General features: G+C 36.6%; 1 long non-coding RNA gene and 2 pseudogenes across 1 annotated transcript in view; all 3 read left to right on the top strand.

Annotated features, from left to right (window-relative positions):
* The window catches only part of LOC143671593 (uncharacterized), a 128,239-nt gene that overhangs the window by 46,689 nt on the left and 58,714 nt on the right, over positions 1-22,836 (top strand). The gene's annotated exons all lie outside the window — the stretch shown is intronic.
* Positions 7,150-7,832, top strand: LOC143670954 (eukaryotic translation initiation factor 5 pseudogene; annotated as a pseudogene).
* Positions 8,865-9,352, top strand: LOC143670955 (eukaryotic translation initiation factor 5 pseudogene; annotated as a pseudogene).

Raw genomic sequence — 22,836 nt, forward strand, 5'->3', positions numbered from 1 at the left:
TTCCTTTGTTCTTCCTCATACAAAAACATTTTTAAAATTTGTACATTTAGTCACTATCATTATACACTCTAGGCATTCCTAGATTATACATCTCAGTCTTTATCATCTATCTTTCTGTCTAATTTTATTTGTGCCCCCAGACCTCCTCCCTCTATCATTCTCACATTCAGCTTCATTCAGTGTTTTTAAAAAAATGTATTACAGTTAGGTAGCATTGTGCTGTCCATTTCTGAGTTTTTATATTCAGTCCTGTTGCACAATCTGTATCCCTTCAGCTCCAATTACCCAATATCTTACCCTATTTCTGTCTCCTGATGGGATTTGTTACCAACGAAATTCTCCAAGTTTATTCACTAATGTCAGTTCATATCAGTGAGACCATACAGTATTTGTCCTTTTGTTTCTGGCTAATCTCACTCAGCATAATGTTCTTGAGGTCCATCCATGTTGTTACATACTTCATAACTTTATTGTATCTTACAGCTGCATAATATTCCATCGTATGTATATACCACAGTTTGTTTAGCCACTCGTGTGTTGATGGACATTTTGGCTGTTTCCATCTCTTCGCAATTGTAAATAATGCTGCTATAAACACTGGTGTGCAAATGTCCATTTGTGTCCTTGCCCTCATGTACTCTGAGTAGATACCTAGCAATGGCATTGCCAGGTCATATGGCAATTCTATATTTACCTTTTTGAGGAAACGCCAAATTGCCTACCACAGCGGTTGTAACATTTGACATTCCCACCAACAGTGGTTAAGTGTGCCTCTTTCTCTTCGTCCTCTCCAGCACTTGTCATTTTCTGTTTTATTGATAATGGCCATTCTAGTGGTATGAGATGATATCTCATTGTGGTTTTGATTTGCAATTCCCTAATAGCCAGGGAAGTTGAGCATCTCTTCATGTGCTCTTTTGGCCATTTGTATTTCCTCTTCTGAGAAGTGTGTGTCCAAGTCTTTTGCCCATTTTGTAATTGGGTTGGCTGTCTTTTTGTTGTTGAGTTGAACAATCTCTTTATAAATTCTGGATACTAGACCTTTATCTGATATGTCATTTCCAAATATTGTCTCTCATTGTGTAGGCCATCTTTTTGCTTTCTTGACGAAGTTCTTTGATGCCCCAAAGTGTTTAATTTTGAGGAGTTCCCTTTTCTTTCTTTCTTTCTTCAGTGCTCTTGCTTTGAGTGTAAGGTCTAGAAAACTGCCTCCTGGTATAAGATTTATAAGATATTTCCCTACATTTTCTTCTAGCAGTTTTATGGTCTTAGATCTAATGTTTAGGTCTTTGATCCATTTTGAGTTAACTTTTGTATAGGGTGTGAGATATGGGTGCTTTTTCATTCTTTTGCATATGGATACCCAGTTCTCTCGGCATCATTTGTTGAAGAGACTGTTCTGTCCTAGGTGAGTTGGCTTGACTGCCTTATCAATGATCAATTGTCCGTAGATGAGAGGGTATATATCTGAACACTCTATTCAATTCCATTGGTCAATGTATCTATCTTTATGCCAGTGCCATGCTGTTTTGACCACTGTAGCTTCATAATATGCCTTAAAGTCAGGTAGTGTGAGACCTCTGATTTCAGTTTTTTTTCTCAGGATACTTTTAGCTATTCAGGGCACCCTGCCCTTCCAGATAAATTTGCCTATTGGTTTTTCTATTTCTGAAAAGTACGTTTTTGTGATTTTAACTGGTATTGCATTGAATCTGTAAATCAATTTAGGAAGAATTGACATCTTAACTATATTTAGTCTTCCAATCCATGAACACAGTGTGCCTTTCCATCTATTTAGGTCTTCAGTGATTTCTTTTAACAATTCTTGTAGTTTTCTTTGTATAAGTCTTTTGTCTCTTTAGTTAAATTTACTCCTAAATATTTTATTCTTTTGGTTGTAATTGTAAATGGAATTCTTTTCTCGATTTCCCCCGCAGATTGTTTATTACTAGTGTAGAGAAACACTGCAGATTTTTGAGTGTGGATCTTGTAACCTGCCACTTTGCTGTACTCATTTATTAGCTCTAGTAGTTTTGCTGTGGATTTTTCAGGATTTTCGACATATAGTATCATATCATCTGAAAACAGTGAGAGCTTAACTTCTTCCTTTCCAACTTTGATGCCTTGTATTTCTTTTTCTTGTCTAATTGCTCTGGCTAGAACTTCCAACACAATGTTGAATAACAGTGGTAATAGTGGACATCCTTGTCTTGTTCCTGATCTTAGGGGAAAAGTTTTCAGTTTTTCCCCATTGAGGATGATATTAGTTGTGGGTTTGGTTTTCATGTATTTCCTTTATCATTTTGAGGAAGTTCCCTTGTATTCCTATCCTTTGAAGTGTTTTCAACAGGAAAGGATGTTGAATTTTGTCAAATGCCTTTTCTGCATCAATTGAGATGATCATGTGGATTTTCTGACTTGATTTGTTGGTATGATGTATTACATTAATTGACTTTCTTCTGTTGAACCATCCTTGCATACCTGGGATGAATTCTACTTGGTCATGATGTACAATTATTTTATATATTGCTGGATTCGATTTGCTAGAATTTTGTTGAGGATTTTTGCATCTATATTCATTAGAGAGATTGGTCTGTAATTTTTTTTTCTAATGTCTTTTATCTGGCTTTGGTATAAGGGTGATGTTGGCTTCGTAGAATGAATTCGGTAGCTTTCCCTCCTCTTCAATTTTTCTGAAGAGTTTGAGCAGGATTGGTACTAATTTTTTTTGGAATATTTGGTAGAATTCACATGTGAAGCCATCTGGTCTCGGACTTTTCTTTTTGGAGAGCTTTGTAATACTGATTCAATTTATTTACTTGTGATTGGTTTGTTGAGATCATCTAGTTCTTCTCAAGTCAAAGTTGGTTGTTCATGCCTTTCTAGAAAGTTGTCCATTTCATCTACATTGTTGCATTTATTAGCATTAAGTTGTTCATAGTATCCTGTCATTACTTCCTTTATTTCTATGGGGTCAGTGGTTATGTCTCCTTTTCCATTTTTCATCTTTATTTATTTGCATCCTCTCTCTTCTTCTTTTTGTCAGTCTTGCTAAGGGCTCATCAATCTTGTTGATTTTCTCATAGAACCAGCTCCTGGTTTTGTTGATTTTCTCAATTGTTTTCATGTTCTCTATTTCATTTATTTCTGCTCTAATCGTTGTTATTTCTTTCCTTTTGTTTGCTTTGGGGTTAGTTTGCTGTTCTTTCTCTACTTCTTCCAAGTGGGTGGTTAATGCCTCGATTTTTGCCCTTTCTTCTTTTCTGATATAGGCATTTAGGGCAATAAATTTCCCTCTTAGCACTGCCTTTGCTGCATCACATAAGTTTTGATATATTGTATTTTTATTTTCATTTGCCTTGAGATATTTACTGATTTCTCTTGTAATTTCTTCCTTGACCCACTGGTTGTTTAAGAGTGTGTTGATGAGCCTCTGTATGTTTGTGAATTTTCTGGCACTCTGCCTATTTTTGATTTCTAATTACATCCCTTTATGATCTGAATAAGTGTTTTGTATCATTTCAATATTTTTAAATTTGTTGAGACTTGCTTTGTGAACCAGCATATGGTCTATCCTTGAGAATGATCCATGAGCACTTGAGAAAAAAGTGTATCCTGCTGTTGTTGGGTGTAACGTTCTATAAATGTCTGTTAAGTCTAGCTCATTTGTTATATTATTCAAATTCTCTGTTTCTTTATTGATCCTCTGTCTAAATGTTCTGTCCATTGATAAGAGTGTGGAATTGAAGTCTCCAACTATTATGGTAGATATGTCTATTTCTCTTTCCATTGTTTGCTGCATGTATTTTGGAGCATTCTGGCTTGGTACATAAATATTTATGATTGCTATGTCTTCTTGTTGAATTGTTCCTTTTATTAATACATAGTGTCCTTCTTTGTCTCTTTTACCTGCTTTACATTTGCAGTCTAATTTGTTGGATATTAGTATAGCTACTCCTGCTCTTTTCTGATAGTTATTTGCATGAAATATCTTTTCCCAACCTTTCACTTTCAACCTATGTTTATCCTTGGGTCTAAGATGTGTTTCCTGTAGACAGCATATAGACGGGTCTTGTTTTTAAATCCATTCTGCCAATCTATATCTTTTGATTGGGTAGTTTATAATCCATTAATATTTAGTGTTATTACTGTACAGGTAGTACTTTCTTCTACCATTTTGTTTTTTGGATTTTATATGTCATACCTAATTTTTCTTCTTTTTACCTTTACTGGTAGTCTTTTTTTCTACACTCTTCTCCACACCTCTCTCTCCTGTCTTTTTGTATCTGCCTCTAGTGCTGCCTTTAGCATTTCTTGCAGAGCCAGTCTCTTGGTCACAAATTCTCTCAGTGACTTTTTGTCTGAAAGTGTTTTAATTTCTACCTCATTTTTGAAGGACAATTTTGCTGGATATAGAATTCTTGGTTGGCAGTTTTCCTCTTTTAATAATTTAAGTATATCATACCACTGTCTTCTTGCCTCCATGGTTTCTGCTGAGAAATCTACGCATAGTCTTATTGGGCTTCCCTTGTATGTTATGGATTGCTTTTCTCTTACTGCTTTCAAGATTCTCTCTTTCTCTTTGACCTTTGACATTCTGATTGATAAGTGTCTTGGAGTATGTCTATTTGGATCTATTCTCTTTGGGGTATGCTGTACTTCTTCGATCTGTAATTTTAAGTCTTGCATAAGAGTTGGGAAATTTTCAATGATAATTTCCTCCATTAGTTTTTCTCTTACTTTCTCCTTCTCCTCTCATTCTGAGACACGCACAACACGTATATTTGTGTGCTTCATATTGTCATTCAATTCCCTGAGGCCCTGCTCATATTCTTCCATTTTTTCCCTATATTTTCTATTGCTTTCTGGATTTCAGATGTTCCATCTTCCAGTTCACTAATCCTATCTTCTGCCCCTCAAAATCTAACATTGTAGGTTTCTATTGTTTTTTTCATCTCTTCTACTGTGCCTTTCATTTCCATAAGTTCTGTGATTTGTTTTTTCAGACTTTCTATTTCTTCTTTTTGTTCATTCCTTCCATTCTCTATATCCTTCCTCAATTCATTGATTTGATTTTTGATGACGTTTTCCATGTCTGTTCGTATATTCTGAATTAATTGTTTCAACTCCTGTACCTCATTTGAATTGTTGGTTTGTTCCTTTAACTGGGCCATATCTTCAATTTTCCTGGTGTGATTTGTTATTTTTTGCTGGCATCTAGGTTTTTAATTACCTTAATTAGTTTATTCTGGAGATTGTTTTCACTTCTTTTACCTGGGGATTTCTTCCTGGATGAATTTGTTGTCTGCCTGTCTTTTAACATTCAGTTCAGCTTTTTCTGGACCACTAGCTTAGGTTTTGTTTAACAGATCAGAATTTTTCAGTTCTTGTTTTCTTGTTTCTTGCCCTACCTGTATGGTGCCTTTTCCCCCCATCCTTAGGAGGGTCTACTTAGGTATAATAGACCCCAGCTGGATTTTCCCAGGCCAAACTGGCCTCCTGTCAGGAGGAAAGAGTCACCTGTGTCAGATTTCCCTGAGGGTGAGACCCAGCAGGTTGAAAGACTTTACTATGAAGTCTCTGCACTCTGTTTCTCTTATCCTGCCCAGTATGTGGTGCTTGTCTGTCTGCAGGTCACACAGCATAAGATGATGTGGTACCTTGAACTTTGGCAGACTCTCCCTGCTGGGGGCATGATGGAGACAGAGGAGAGGTTGTAGGCTGATTTTAATGGCTTCAAATTACCAAGCCATGGGTTCTGAATTCTTTGAGAGAGGGATTCCACCTGAGTTGGGCCTCACCCTTCCTCTGGGGAAGGCACAGCCTCATGACAAGCCCTCAAACAAGCTTGTTTCTGCCTATACCTGGGGCATTTGCAGCCTGAGAAGCCCTGCTGCTGTATCCAAAGGCAGTCAAGCCTTTGTAGAAACACAGCCACAAAACCTCTGTTTCTTTTTATTTTTCTTTTTCCTTCAGCCCTGCCTTTTTTGATGAGGTGTCAGCCCAGGTGCTGGGGCAAAAATCAGTGACCTCCGCTTTGACCAGGTTCACCTGAGAACGAGGGGCTATTTTAGTTGTCAGAATTTTTTAATTAATTCCACAATTGGTGTTTGGTTGTGCTCAGCCCCTGCTGCTGGCAAAGTCTCTTTCCTTTCCCCTCTTGGAAGCAGCCTGTGGGAGAGGGGCACTGGCCGCCACAGCTTGGTGAACTCACGGTTCTGGGGGGACTCACAGCTACTACAGCGGGTCCATACTGGGGTACGCTGTGTGTCCGGTCATTGACGTGGCCCCAGGGGCTGTTCTGTACTGTCCCTGGTTATTTAGTAGCTGTTCTGGAGGACGAACCAAATCACGCACCTTGCTAAGCCACCATCTTGGCCTGATTCAAACCCCATTACCTTTTAAAGACTGAGAGTCATCTATGGATCCATGTTTTGTCCTTCAGGCCTGATGGAGTGGTAACTCCATTGCACCACACTTTCCAAGCACTTGCCCAGTGGCCATGCTCTCCCTAAACACTGGGGTGAAGGCCCCATCCTCTCCAAGCATTAGTATGATTTTCAGTTTCTCCATAAACCCAGAGACGCAGACCCCACCCTCTACAAGCACTGGGGTGGCAGCACTGTCCCTGAAAATCAGGGTCCAAGGCCCAAACCCACCAAGCACTAGGGCAGACATCCTGCCTTCTCTAAATGCACCGGTGAATTTGCCCTTTCCATATAGATGGGTGAGCCTACTCTCTTGGCTCAGGGTAGCTTGAAAAGTGGTGGTGGAATCATTCAGATAGAGGAAGAACATTCCAGAGGTTGCCAGGCTACGGCACTTCTGGTCCAGCTGCTCCTCCATTTTGCCTCTGCCTTGAACTCTGATTTATAATGCACCCCACTTCCTCCAAGACTTGGGCAAAAAGCTTAGGGTTTCTGTCTTTATTTGATGAAAATGAGCTGTTGCACAGCCATTGGTACCTGTATTGGGGAAACATAGCATACAAGCAAGAAGCTTACAGGCTCAGTGGCAAACATTTTTCCTATCAGAAACTGAGAACTCTTGCAGTTGTTCATGTCATGCCTTCTTCTCTAGACAGAAGGTACTAAAAAGTTGCAATCAAAGATCTCTTCATCTTATTGATAAAGCCACTAGAAAGCCAAAATGTTTGTCAAAATCAGCCACAGCATGTCAGACCAGTTCTATCACTACAAGATGCCCTTTCTTATTGCCAAGATGGAGCGGAAAGGAAATAGAATCAGGATAGATATAGTCAACATGGTTGACATGGAAAAGGCACTTCATTGGCTTTCAATATATTCCACCAAATATTTTGGTTTTGATCTGGGAGCACAGACCCAGTTTGATGTTAGGAATAACCAGTACATTGTCAGTGGGTCTCATAAGGTGAATAAGCTGCAATCATGTTGGATGGATTCATTAAAAAAATTTTTCTCTATGCTGAGTGTTAGAATCCTCAAACAGGTCTGCATGTCAATCCAAAGAAGCAAACAACAGGTAATTCTTGTAAAGTCTGTGGCTATTGAAGCATGTTTGACACACATCATAATCTCTGCACATTCATTCTCGAAAACCCTCCTGAGAATAGTGACAATGGTACAAGAAAGAAAGAAATGGATAAGAAAATAAAGAAGGGAAAAGGCAAGGAAAATGGCTCAATATCCAGCAGTGAGACACCACCACCACCACCAAATCAATCAGTCCTCCTCCAGAAGCTAAGGAATAAGAAAAGGAGGAGATTAGGGGAAGAAACAACCCAGGAAGTTGAAAGGTGCAGAATAGATGAAATCAGTGACTATGCTTAAGTTATTTATTTATTTTTTTAATTGATGTATATTATGTATTTACGTACTATGTAATCATCCAAAATGTAAAATCAGCGGTTCACAATAAAATCAAATAGCTGTGCTTTTATCATTAAAATGGACTTTTTGTGAATAATAATATATATACAAAAAAGCAATACATTTCAAAGCACATCACAACAATTAGTTGTAGATTTCAGAGTTTGATATAGGTTAAAATTCCACAATTTCAGGTTTTTACTTCTAGCTGCTCTAAGACACTGGAGACTAGAAGAAATAGCAATATAATGATTCAGCAATCATACTCATTTGTTAAACCTTACTTTCTCTGTATAACTCCATCATCAACTTTGGTCTTTCTCATGCTCTTAGGGGGAATTTAAGCTATGCCTATTCTAACTTTTTCATGTTGGAAGGGGCTGTCGATAATATGGGATAGGAGGATGGAACTAGCTGATGATCTGGAGATGCTAGCCCTTATACATTTCAGATCTTACCTGGATCAAAGACCCATCTGGAGGTTGTAGGTTTCTGGAAAGTTACCCTAGTGCGTGGAACCTTTGTAGAATCTTCTATATTGTGCTAGGGGTTCTCTAGGATTGGCTGGAATGGTTCTGGTTGGGGTTTGGCAAGTTATGATAGGTAGCAATGTCTAACTGAAGCTTGTGTAAGAGCAACATCCAGAGTAGTCTCTCGACTCTATTTGAACTTGCTCTGCCACTGATACTTTCTTAGTTATACTTCTTTTCCCCTTTTGGTCAGGATGGCATTGTTGATCCCACAGTGCCCTGGCCAGGCTCGTCCCTGGGCGCCATCCCCCATGCTACCAGGGAGACTTTCACCCTGGATGTCATGTTCCACATAGCGGGGAGGGCAGTGACTTCACATGCAGAGTTGGGCTTAGAGAGAGAACCCATATTGAGCAAAAAAAAGACGTCTTCTGGAAGTAACTCCTAAGCATATCTATAGGTAGTATGCAAAACTTTTGATGCTCAGTGATTTGGAAATGATTGTTGAAAAGCAGTTCTACATTTGATTTTCTTGAGAAAAGGAATGAAGAGGGTATCATTGACTCATCTTGTTTTGACTGGAATTCTTTTTAATTAGAGGATTAAGGAGCAAATTAAGAAATGCAGACATCATTTCCTCTAAGTTTATCATAACAATAAAAGGCTCAGTGGTAATTTCTTCAATATTTTGGAGTGTGTAGTGGCCATGCATCAAGCTCAGATCAAACCAAGATTCCATATATCTTGAAAGAGATGTATAATGCAGACATTTCAGAAGAAAGAAGTCATCATCAACTGGCTAGAAAAGGGTCTAAGAAGTATGTCTCAAAGGAACTTGCCAAATTGAATCATATCAAAGTGAAACCATTTATTAAATGATTGAAGGAAACAGTGGAGGAATCTTGTGGTGATGAAGAGGAATATGAAGATGAGAACATTGAGGTGGTTTCCTCAAAGACCACCAGTGTACCTAAAGTTAAAACTATGAAGTCTGACAACGAGGATGATGACGTTGTCATTGATACTATTTAAAGTGATTGATGCAACCTAGTTTAACAGTGTAATACTGCAAACTTGTTTGATTATCAGCCAGAAGTGCAACATATATGTGTACAACCTAAAATGGCTTAACATCATGCTACACTTTATACCCAAAATGTTTTGCTGTGGGTGGTCTATAATTAAGCCCAATGAGGCATCTAGGGAACCCATATACATCAGTGGGCAGATGCAGCTTGCTTATTCATAACATGTTTTGTTTTGACTATTGGTGGATACATATAGATCATATCTATACAGTTATAACAAATAAAGTTTTGGGTTTTTTTGGCCACTTTTTAGATTTTTGACTCTGAATGACAAGCTGAAATAATTGGCTCCTTTTTCATCTGTTGCACCGTTATTTAACTTGATAGGATTCTTGCAGCTTATTAGATATGGTATTGTTAGATGCTGAGACTGTAAAAAGGACTTCAGCAGATTGTAAACCTAAACTTATTTGTAATTAAATACCTTATTCAGGCATTCCAAAATACAGTTCATTTTAAGTTTCATCTCTAATTCCTCAAATTGGCGTATGGTAATGTACATTTTTTTTCCCATGCCAAGATGGATTGATGGAAGTGCAACACCTTTATCTTACTGTAAAGTAGAAGTCTTACTGCGAAGTAGAGTGCCTTAATAATTCTAAGAGCAGGTTTTGAAACCTGAATGTTTTGTTTTCAGTTTTGTGTACACCTGCCCCAAATTATAGCTTAGAAGTCATGTGTATTGCAAGTTGGAAGACCCAGGGAAATTAGTACATTAACTAATAAGCACTTTATGAGACAGTAGTTATTCCTTTGTACTGAGCAAAAACCCTCAAACTTTTGTGTATGATTAAATAGCAAGCTCTATGATTTTGTTTGGGGAAAGCAGGAAAAGGTGCACTTAATATAATCCCTGGCAACAACTGAGCATAATTTTTCAATTTTTACCTTTATGATTTAGATTACAACTTCAAGATGGTTAGACATACTGCATCTTTTGTTCACTGTTTTTTTTTCTTAATATTGTCGTTTTTTCTTTAATGCCTTTCACATTTAGACATATTATTTATGGTCTTAAGACTTTGGTTGCTATATTGACAAAATAAGTTTTACTATCTCAAACTTGATTTTTCCCCCAAAATGTCTTATTTTAAAAAACAAAGCTAAAAGTGTACTTCTAAGTCAGAGCCCATATTTTGGTATAAGGCTTGGAATAATTTTGGTTCACACTGAATATAGCCAGATACCCAAGAAATCTGTGATGATGGATTCTGGGTGCGCGTGACCAGGGAATGCCCCAAACCATCCAGGGCTTTAGATTTGGATGTATTGGAGTTGATGACTTTTTCCTTGTGAATCCCTTCCCCAATTAGATGAACTCACTTGGCATGGGTTCAGACTACATCTTAGTAATCGCCTTTTGTCAAGGTGAAAATTTATTGCCTTTATTCCTTTCCATAAAAGGTACATTGTGGGGCTCAAGAACCCATAGGGCTAATTTTATTGTGTGGGGTACTAGTTTCTATCATTCACCTTTCTTGATTCTTAATTCTTTGTGACCCATCTTGCTGATTTTATTAAGGCCTTAATAACATATGTATGTAGAAAATTTTCATATTGAAATTACACAAACGTTTGATAGAAAAAAACTATGATTGATATTTTAAAAAATTGAATCTGGTGAGACTACCTGGGGGCTGAACCTGGAGGGAATGTGTGTTTTCACACCTAAGAAAAGGTGTTGCAAATTCACATCTCACCCTAAGCTTCAAATTCTTTGCTGCAATGCCAGTTTGCTTTCATTAAATGAAATTCTTTAGGAGATACTGGTGACCTAAACTAAGTTGCACTCAAAATACCCAGGGTCAAGCTAATGAGGCTCTGTCATAGAGCTTTCCTTTTAATCTGATGGAAAATATGTTCAGTACTTCTAAACACTCATAAAAAACTGACATAGAACAGTGTTCAATCTGATGCCAAACTTCCAATGAAATTCAAATTCATGTAACCTGAATTTTATTCACAAAGGCTACCCTAATAGAGTAATCCTTCACTTTGCTGTATTCAATATGGAAGACAGTTTGGCGGTTCCTTAGGAAACTAAACATCGAGTTGCCCGAAGATCCAGCAATAGTACTACTTGGTATATACCCAGAAGAGCTTAAAGCAGTGACACAAACAGACATTTGCACACCGATGTTCATAACAGCATTATTCACAATCGCCAAAAGATGGAAACGATCCAAATGCCCATCAACAGGCGATGGATTAACAAACTGTGGTATATATATACGATGGAATATTATGCAGCAGTAAGACAAAATGACATCCTGAAGCACATGACAAGATGAATGAGCCTTGAGGACATAATGCTAAATGAAATTGGCCAGAGCAAAAGGATAGATACTGTATGATTCCACTTTTATTACCAAAGTAAAATCAGAGGCTTATAATATAGAATATAGGGGACTTAGAGATACATAGAAGCTAGAGATGGCTGAAGGATTACCTAATAAGGTTGAACTCAAATGTAAGGGAACAGTTAGAAGTGAAGGTGGTTCTCTAGTGGTTATAAGTAATATTACCATATTGAAGGTGAATAAGACTGAAAGGGGATATATAGACCTATGTGCCCCACTGATTAACACTAGAAATATAAATTAGTTCTTGTAAGAACTACTTCAAAGGTATGATTTGTGTACAAAGAGTGTTTAAGTTCAGGGTACAGAAGAAAAGTGTCATTGCATGCTGTGGGCTATGTTTAACAAGAAAACGTCAGCACTACCACAGCAACAGCAAAGATAAATAATGGGGGGAAGGATAAGATTTAAGGGGAGGTTTAGATTTCCTATTTGGTGAGGGTGTGTTTATTGGTTACTTTCTCTTGGGAACAATGAAATTATCTAAAATTGGAAGTGTCGATGGACTGTGGACTTTAGGCATTATACATGATGCCTAATGAATGCAGGTGGCTGAAGGATGCTCTGACTGAGAAGTAGATTGGAAAAAGACGATGTATACCTATGATAAAATATTTTGCTGATACAAAGAGGAACAAAATCGTGAGGCATGCAACAATGTGAATGAATCTGTGGGACATTTGGTGAGGCAAAATAAGCCAGAAATGAAAGGACAATTATTATATGGACTCCTTTAGAAAATGTTTATAAGAAAACAGGGGCCTAGATTGTAAGCTCTTAGAGCAGATGCATTCAGTCCTTAGGGGTAATTATTATTTCTGGATTTTGAGAGACTGTTTTTTATACCTATAGCCTGGTATTCAGAGATAAAAACAAAGCCAATCAGGTTGGTATTAAAGTAATTCAGAACACGGGGTAAGGAAGACATGGTCTATATTTTAGAACCACACCTGTTCTTTGAGACCAAATGAAGAAAGGTTTATTTTATCTGTAACCTACATGTTCTGTAGCACATAATCTAACTCAACTTGTCTGGATAGCTCATTGAACAAGTGAAATACAGGGAACTCAGAATAAGAATGAGGGCCTTTAATCCTGTATAGCTTAATGTAATGTGTGGATACATCAAAGAATATATTAAGCAGATAATCAAAAAGTATTGGCAAAGTCCCTTGAGGGATGGAAGAAAATGCATGGAACTACTAAACTTTATCATCAGGGAATCCCCTGATACTGTGTCAAACATTAGGGACACCCAAATCAATAGGACAGCCCTTGGTCTTGAGGCTTATTCTTGTGAAGCTTATGTAGGCAGCAGAGAAGCTTAGAGTACATATAGGTATGTCTAAGAGTTACTTCTGGAGGACCTCTTTTGTTGCTTACATGTGGTCTCACTCTCTCTAAGTCCAACTCTGCAAGTGAAATCATTGTCCTCACATCTACGTGGAACATGACATCCGAGGGTGAAAGTCTGCCTGACAGCATGATATAACTCCCAAGGATGAATCCAGCCCTGGCACCACGGAATAAACAATTCTATCCTGACCTAAAGGGGGAAAAGGAGTATAACTAATAAATTATCTGTGGCTGAGAGAGTTCAAATAGAGTCGAGAGGCTACTCTGGACGTCGTTCTTACACAAGCTTCAGTTAGACATTGCTACCTATCATAACTTGCCAAATCCCAGCCAAAACCATTCCAGCCAATCCTAAAGAACACCTAGGGCAACATATAAGATTCCACAAAGGTTCCATGCACTAGGGTAACTCTCCAGAAACCTACAACCTCCAGATGGCTCCCTGGACCAGAGAAGTCCTGAAACCTTGAGGGCCCAGCCTCTCCAGAACATCAGCTATTTCCATCTCCCTACCCCACATTATTGACAGCCCCTTCTAACATGAAAAATTTAGAATGGCCACAGCGCAAATGCCCCTAAAGGGTAGGGTAGAAATATCAAAGGTGATGATAGAGTTATACGGAGAAGGTAGGGTTTAACAAACGAGTATGATTGCTGAATCATTGTATGATATTTCCTTTAGTCTCCAGTATCTTAGAGCAGCTAAGAGTAAAAACCTAAAATTGTGGAATTGTAACCCACCAAAACTCTGAAATCCATTCTACAACTAATTGTTGTGCTGTGCTTTGAAGTTTATTTTTTTTAGTACATATGTTATTTTTCACACAAAAAAGAAAAAAGTGATGATAAAAAAAACACATATTCCTTTTAGCTGCCAATGTTCTGGATCAGCGAGAAGGAAAACTCTGAGATGATGGCATGGTGGCCCATGAAGAACTCTGGGATCTGTCCTGTAAACACTTGTTGAAGAGTGCTTTGAAAACTATTGCTTTTTTCTTTCTTTGCTTTGTATGCATTTTATATTATACAATTTTAAAAGTCCCAAAAATTAATTCAATCAATTGGGGGTTTATTCCAGTTATGCAAGCCTGGTTCAATACTTGAAGATCAATTAATGTAATTTATCATATAAAAGCTAAAGAAGTAAAATCATATGATCATATCAATTGATGTTGGAAAAATATTTGAAAAAAATCATTATTCATTCATGATAAATTTTCTCAACAAACTTGGAATAGAGGCAAACTTCATAAACTTGATAAAGAACAACTACAAAAAAGTTTACATCTAACATTATACTTAATGGTAAGAAACCAGATACTTTCCCCCTAAGATGGGGGAAAAGATATGGATGTCCTCTCACACTATTCCTATTCAACGTCAGACTAGAAGTACTATCTAGTGCAATAGGCAAGAGAAAGAAAGAAAATATATACTGATTGGAATGGGAGAAATTAAATTCTCTGTGCTTGCAAATAACATGATTGTCTTGGTAAAAAAACAACAACAAAGAATCTACAGAAAATAAAATCTTGCAACTAATATGTGAGTATAAGAAAGGTTGCTGGATATAAGGTCAATATAAAAAAAAGTCAGCTGCTTTCTTATATACAAACAATGAACAACTGGAATTTGAAATAAAAAAAAACTCATGCTATTTATAATAGATTAAGAAATGAAATACCCACGTATAAAGCTAACAAAATAGGTACAGAATCTGTATGCAGAGAACTATGAAACACTGATAATAGAAATCAAAGGTCCAAATAATTGGAAAGTTATTCTGTGTTCATGGATTAGAAGACTCAATATTGTTACTATGTCAATTCTTTCCAACTTGTTTTTTATAGATTCAATGCCATTCCAATCAAAATCCCCAGCAAACTATTTCATAGATATCAAGAAACTAATTCTAAAGTTTATATGAAAGATTAAAGTCTTAGAGTAGCCAACACAATATTGCAGAAGTACGAAGTTGAAGAACTCCCACCAACTGATGTTAAGATCTATTATAAAGTTAGAGTAATCAAGCCGGCGTGGAATTGGTAAAATTGGATGAATGGAAGAGATTAGTGGAGGGGAATAAAGCCCAGAAATAGCCCCTCACGCATACAGACAAGTGATTTTGGATAAAAGCAATTTAGTGAAGAAAATAGAGTCTTTTCAACAAATGGTACCTAAAAATTAGGTATTCATATGCAAAAAAAAATGAGCCTAAACAAAATCTTACACTTTTCACAAAATTAGCTCAAAGTATATCATGGACCAAAATGTAAAAACCATAAAACTTCTAGAAGAAAATATATATGGCCTTGGGTTTGTTGATGAGTTTTTAGATACACCAAATCACAGTCCATGAAAGAATGAATTTATAAACTTTATTGAAATAAAAAAATGTTTCTTCTGCAAAAGACACCGCTAAGATCATGAAAATAGAAGCCCTGGACTGGGAGTAAATATATGCAAAACACATATATGATGAAGGACTTGTATCAAAAATATAAAAAGAACTTTTAAAATGCAACAATAAGAAAACAATCTAATTTAAAATTAATGATTTAAAATAATTATTGTTAATTGTAATAGGGAAAACTGCTTGTGTGATGGGCATATATGGGAACTCTGTATTTTCTGCATGATATTTCTGTACACACATATACACATACATATATAGATACATATATGCACACACACATAAATACATACACCAGGTGTGCCTCCGGAAAGGGTATATTGCCAATGATTACATTTTTGTGGGTTCTTTTCTCTTTTTCATTGAGAGATGTTAGCAGCTACATCAGAGTATAGGTAAGGCAACAAACCTTAAGGCAATTGATTCAGGAAAAAGAGTCCCATTAACTTACAGAGAGAAGAACGACCCCTTATGGAGGAGCCATGTAATAACAGGGAGAAAATTCTCTATTTGTAAGGTTCTGGACTTTCAAACAAGTCTTGACCTAGTGCTCCAGGTTCTGACTTGAGTCCTGTAGTAGGTTTTTATGTCAGAGTAAAAGTTAATGTCATTCTGTTTACCTACAATGGCCCACATAACTTGAACTATCATTTTACGAACTGAAATCCTACTTGCATACTCGATTCCATATACATCAGCCTCTTTAGGCCATACCAGGCACACAGCCATCTCTGGGCTTTTGTAGTTTTTATTATTATCGAGTGAGTTCACCCAGTTAACAGCTATTGGTGAGGAAAGTGTTTTTGGATGTGGAAATTGTACTCTTTTTTAAAAATACTTTAATTGACAAATATTCACACATATACAGTCCATACATGGTCTACAATCAATGGCTCACAATATCATCACGTAATTGTGCATTCACCATGATCATTTTTAGACCATTTGCATCACTCCAGGAAAAGAACTCAAAAGAATAAACTCATGCATCCTAAATCCTGAACCCCTCCCTCTCATTGACCACTAGTATTTCAATCTACCCAATTTCGTTTACCCCATTATCAACCTTATCATTTGTTTATTTTTATGCATAATTGTTTTACTCATCTGTTAATGCCCTGGATAAAAGGGGCATCAAACGCAAGGTTTTTAGAATCACAGTTATATTGTAAAAGTTATATCATTATATAATCATTTTAAAGAGTCAAGGCTACTGGAGTACAGCTCAACATCTTCAGGTAATTCCCTCCAGCCACTCCAATACATGTAAATTAAAAAGGGATATCTATGTAATACATTAGAATAACCTCCGAGATAAACTCTCAACTCTATTTGAAATCTCTCAGCCACTGAATCTTTATTTTATCTCATTTCTCTTTTCTCATTTTTGGTCAAGCAGGCTTTCTCAGTCCCATGATGCAGAATCCCAGCAAATCCTTGGAGTTCTATCCCACAATGCCAGGGGCATTTACATCCCTGGGAGTCATGTCCCACATAGGGGAGAGGGCAGTGAGTTCAAATGCTGAGTTGGCTTAGGGAGAGAGGCTGCATCTGAGCAACAAAAGAGCTTTTCTGGAGGAGACCCTTAGGCATAATTATAAGTAGGCTTAGCCTATGTTTGCAGGAAAAAGTTTCATAGGAGCAACCCCCGAGCTAGAGGGTTCAGCCTATTGACTGGTTTATCCCCACTGCTTGTGAGAATATCAGAAATTCTTCAAAGGAATAAGTTGGATACATCCTTCTTTTTGTCCTGGCCCCCAAGGGGACTTTGCATATACTCTTTATTCACTGCACAAATTACTCTTGGATATATCTGGGCATCACACTAACCTGGACAAACCAATAAGATCTCGTGCCCTATTCAAGATTCATGTAACTATGATGTTCAGTTAAACTGACCATACAAGTTAAATTAGGTAATATACTACCCCAAATATAAATTTTGCCCCAAATAAACATCTCTTCCTTTGGTTTCACACAGAAATTGAAGTTTTAAAATATAGACGATATCATCCTTTATCCCATATTTTGATCTACCACAGTCCTATCCAGATCAATTTCATTCATATCTCTAGTTGAAGTCTGATGTCTTTTTAAACTTTTCAAACAGTTCCTGCATGGTGAACTGCTGACTTTCATAGCTTCATAGCTCTAATTCTGAGTCTCAGGTGTCACATAAATATCAGAAATTTCTGGGAATGACCAGGTTATATACAAATAGCTCAGTAGCTCAGAATTTAGAAAAAAAGTTACAACTCCTGAATATATGTGACTACTCTTAAAGCTTAAAATAAAGGACCAATTACAATAGGCCTCAAGCTAATAATACATGCTCTCAATTTCAGTTCACGGAGTTTTTATACTATGGTTAGCCCATACGAGTGAAGCATGATAATATTTGGTTTTTGTGTCTGATATTTCATTCCACCTACAGTCCTTAAGGTTCAGTCACCTAGTTGCATGTCTCAAGACAACATTCCTTCTTGCAACAGCTCATTAGTCAACTGTATGTATACACCACAGTTCCCTCTTCCATTCCTCAGTGGTTTTACCCTTAGGCCACCTCCTTCCATTGTGCATCGTGAACACTGCCGCCATAAATACCAGTGTGAAAATGTCCATTCATGTCCCCACATTCAGTTTATCCATGTATATACAGAACAATGGATTGCAGGATCCTATGGCAACCCCATCCCATGCCTCCTGCGAAACCATACATAAATACCCTTTCCAGAGGGGCTGCACCTGTAATCTTCCCTAGTGACAGGGAATAGAAGTTGTTTACCTTTGTTCATTTGTAAACAGTTTTATTTGCACATCATACAATCTGACCTAAGTAAGTAGCCATGACTTCACCACCATAATCTATAAGAAGATATTTCCTCTTCTTGCACAAAGAATCCATGCTCCTCCCCCATATCCCCACCTTGTTGACCTTTTTTGGCATAATGCATTTGTTACATTTAGCTGAAGCATATTATAATGTTACTGTTGACTATAGACCCTATGCTGCATTGGTTGTATTTTTCCTTGTATACCATCCCATTTTCAACACCTTGAAGTGTGGACATTCATTTGTGCTCCCTAATGCAAAAATTCCTTTATATTTATACATTTACTCACCATCATTGTCCACTCTAGGCATTCCTAAGTCATGCTGTTTCAGTCGTTATTCTCTATATTTCCTTCAGGCGTTATACATACCCCCAGCCCTTTTCCCTCCATCATGCTCACACTGAGTTTCATTCATTACTGTGCTACCATCAGATAATATGTACTATCTATTTCTGAATTTTTATAATCAGTCTGCATATTCTGGATTTCTTCAGCACTAAATGCCCAATCTTCACCCCTTTCTATCTCCTAATAACCCGTGCTCTTAAATTTAACTCTTAAATTTTACTCTTAAATTTTAGTTCATATTAGTGAGACCATGCAGTACTTGTTCTTTTGTTTCTGGTTAATTTTACTCAGCGTAAGATTCCCAAAGTTCATTCATGTGTTTACATACTTCATAAGTTTCTTCTGTCTTAGAGCCACCAAATATTCCTTCTTATGTATATGCCACAGCTTGTTTAGCCACTTGTCCAATGATGGAAATTTGAGCTGTTTCCATCCCATGGCAATCATAAATAATGGTGCTATAAACATCAGTGTGGAAATGTTCATTTGTACCCTTACCTTCAATTTCTCTGAATATATACCTATTAATGGGATTGCTGGATCATATGGCAATTTTATGCATAACTCCCTGAGGAACCACTAAACTAACTTCCAGAGAATTTACATCTTTTTGCATTCCCACCAACAGTGGATAAGTGTGCCTCTTTCTCCACATCCTCTCCAGCATTTGTCATTTTAATGGCCTTTCTAGTGAGTATGAGTTGATATCTCATTGTGGTTTTTATTTGAATTTCCATAATATCCAGTGAAGTCAAGCATCTTTTCTTGGTCATTTTAGCTATTTGTATTATCTTTTTTCAAAACTGTCTGTTCATCCTTTTCATTTTGTAATTGGGGTGTTTGTTTTTTATCTGTTGTTGAGTTGTAGAATCTCTTTATATATTCTGGATATTAAATCTTTATCTGACATGTGGTTTCCAAATACTGTCTCCTATTGCATAGGCTGCTGTTTTATTTTACTGACAAATTTCTTTGATGCACAAAAGTGTCTAATTTTGAGGAGACCCCATTTATTTATTTCTTTTTCATTAATCATGCATTGTGTATAAGGTCAAAGAAGCAACTGATTATCACAAGACTTATAAGATATTTCCCTACATTTTCTTTGAAAAGTTTTATGGACTTAACTCTGATGTTTAGGTCTTTGATCCAGTTTGAGTTAATATTTATATAAGGTGTGAGACATAGAAACTCTTTCATTCTTTTTCATATAGACAGCCAATTCTCCTAATACCATTTATTGAAAAGACAGCTCTGTCCCAATTGGGTTAGTGTGATGGCCTTATAAAGATCTATTGACCATAGAAAAGATGGTGTATTTGTAGCACTTAGTTCAATTTCATTGGTCAGTATATTTATCTTTAAGCCATTACCATGCTGTTTTGACTACTGTAGCTTTGCAATATGCTTTAAAGTCAGATAGTGTGAGACCTCCCACTTCATTTTTCTTTCTCAAGATAATTTTAGCTATTCAGGGCACCCTGCTCTTCCAAATAAATTTGGTTATTGATTTTACTATTTCTGTACTTTCAGTTCTTGGGATTTTAACTGGTATTGTATTGAATATATAAATCAATGTGGGTTGAATTCACATCTTAACTACAGTTTTCAATCCATGAACACATAGGCCTTTCCATTTATTTAACTCTTCTGTGATGTCTTTTAACAACTTTTCTGTATAGGTCTTTTGCATCTTTAATTAAATTCATTCTTAAATGTTTGATTCTTTTGGTTGTTATTGTAAATGGAACTTTTTTCTTATAGAATCACTACTGATTATTGGGTGTTGATCTTGCATCCTGAAACTTTGCTGTACTTATTAGCTTTAGTAGCTATGCTGTAGATTATCACATTTTCAACATATACTATGATATCATCTTCAAACAGTGAGAACTGCACTTCTTCCTTTCTAATTTTGATGCCTTTTATTTCTTTGTTTTGTCTATTTGCTTTGGCAAGAACTTCCAGCATAATGTTTAATAACAATGGTGACAATTGGCATCCTTGTCTTGTTCCTGATCATACAGGGAAAGCTTTCAGTCTTTCTTCTTTGAGGATTAGTTAGGTGTGGGTTTTTCATATATTCCTTTTAGTATGTTAAGGAAGTTTTCTTCAATTCCTGCTCTTTGAAGTGTTTTCATAAAGAAAGATGTTGAATTATTTAAAATACCTTTTCTACATCAATCGAGTTGATCATGTGTTTTTTTCCTTTTTGATTTATTGATGTGATTTATTATGTTAATTGATTTTCTTGTGTCAAACCAGTCTTGCATACCTGAAGTGAATCCCAATAAGTCAAAGTGTGTAATTTATTTAATGTGCTGCTGAATTTTATTTGCAATTATTTTTTGAGGATTTTTGTGTTTATATTCATTAAAGAGATTGGTCTGTAATTTTCGTTTCCTCTAATATCTTTGTCTGGATTTGGTGTTATGGTGATGTTGGCTTCACAAAATGAGTTAGGTAGCTTTCCCTCCTCTTCAATATTTTTGAAGTGTTTGAGAAGAATTAGTACTATTTCTTTCCCAAAGGTTTGGTAAAATTCACATGTAGAGCCATCTGGTCCTTGACTTTCCTTTTTTGGAACTCCTTGGTGAATGACTCAATCAATTAACTTGTGATTGTTTTTTTTTGACATTTTCTATTTTTTCTAGAATCAATGCTGTTTATTCTTTATATGCCTTTCTAGGAAGTTGTCCATTTCATCTATGTTGTCTACTTTATTAGCATATAGTTGATCACAGTATCCTTTCATTATCTCCTTTATTTCTTTAAGGCCATTGGCTATATATCCACTTCCGTTTCTGTTTTTATTTATTTGCAACCAATCACTTTTCACTTGGTCAGTCTAGCTAAGGGTTCATTAATTTTTTTTGTTATTTCAAAGAACCAACTTCTGGTTTGGTTGATTTTCTCTATTGTTTTTAATTTTCTGAAATTTATTTATTTCCATGCCAGTCTTTCCTTTTGTTTGCTTTGTGGTTAGTTTGATATTCTTTCTCTAGTTCTTCCAGATGGACAATTAATTCCTCAATCTTTTATCTTTCTTCTTTTTTAATGCGGACAATTAAAGCAATAAATCTCCTTCTCAGCACCGCCTTTGCTGCATCTCAAAAATTTTGATACTGTGTGATTTCATTTTCATTTGACTTGACATGCAGATTTCTTCTGTAGTTTCTTCCTTGACCCTTTGTTTTTAAAGATTTTATTGTTTAGAGACCAAAAGGTGAGAGGTGTATTTGGTGTAAAATTTTTATTTGGGGCAGCACATTACCTAATTTAACTTGTATTGTCAGTTTATTGGAACACTTTATTTGAACACCATAAAAATGGAATCTTGAATATGATAAGAGATCTTGTTAGTTTGTACAGGTATTGTGATGCCCCAATATGTCCTAGAATAATTTGGGAAGAGAATAAAAAAATATTTGCCAAGTCCCCTTGAAGTACTATGGAGAAAGGGGTATATACTATTTTCCCATCTGGGGAATTCCTGATATTCTCACAAGCATTGGGAACAACCAATACAATAGGCTGAGCTCTCAACATTGGGGCTTGCCTTTATGAAACTTAATATGCTGCAAAGGACAAGCGAAGACACCTTGGTGTCTCCCACAGAGAACTTCTATTGCTGCTCAGATGTGGCCTCTCTCTCTAAGCCAACTCAGTGGGTGAACTCACTGCCTTCCCTGTGTATTTAGGACATCACTCCCAGAGGTGTAAATCTCCTTCACAGCATGTGACAGGACTTCCAGGATGAGATGGAACCTGGCACGATGGGATCATAAAAGCCTTCTTGACTAAAAGGGGGAAGAGAGGAATGAGACAACAAATTTTGTCTAAATAAATTTTCAGTGACTGGGAGATTTCGAACAGAGACAAGAGTTTATCCTGGAGATTATTCTTATGCATTCATAGATATCCCCTTTTGGTTTGTGATGTATTGGAATGGCCAAAGGGAAATACCTGTTGAGCTGTGTTCTAGTAGAATTGATTATTGAAAAACACTGTATAACTATATACCTTTTACAATATGACTGTGATTGTGGAAACCTTCTATCTGATGTTCTTTTTATCCAGTGTATGGACAAATGAGTAAAAAAAATTAGGATGAAT

Source organism: Tamandua tetradactyla, chromosome X (assembly GCF_023851605.1).
Source record: "Tamandua tetradactyla isolate mTamTet1 chromosome X, mTamTet1.pri, whole genome shotgun sequence".
NCBI classification, from domain to species: domain Eukaryota; kingdom Metazoa; phylum Chordata; class Mammalia; order Pilosa; family Myrmecophagidae; genus Tamandua; species Tamandua tetradactyla.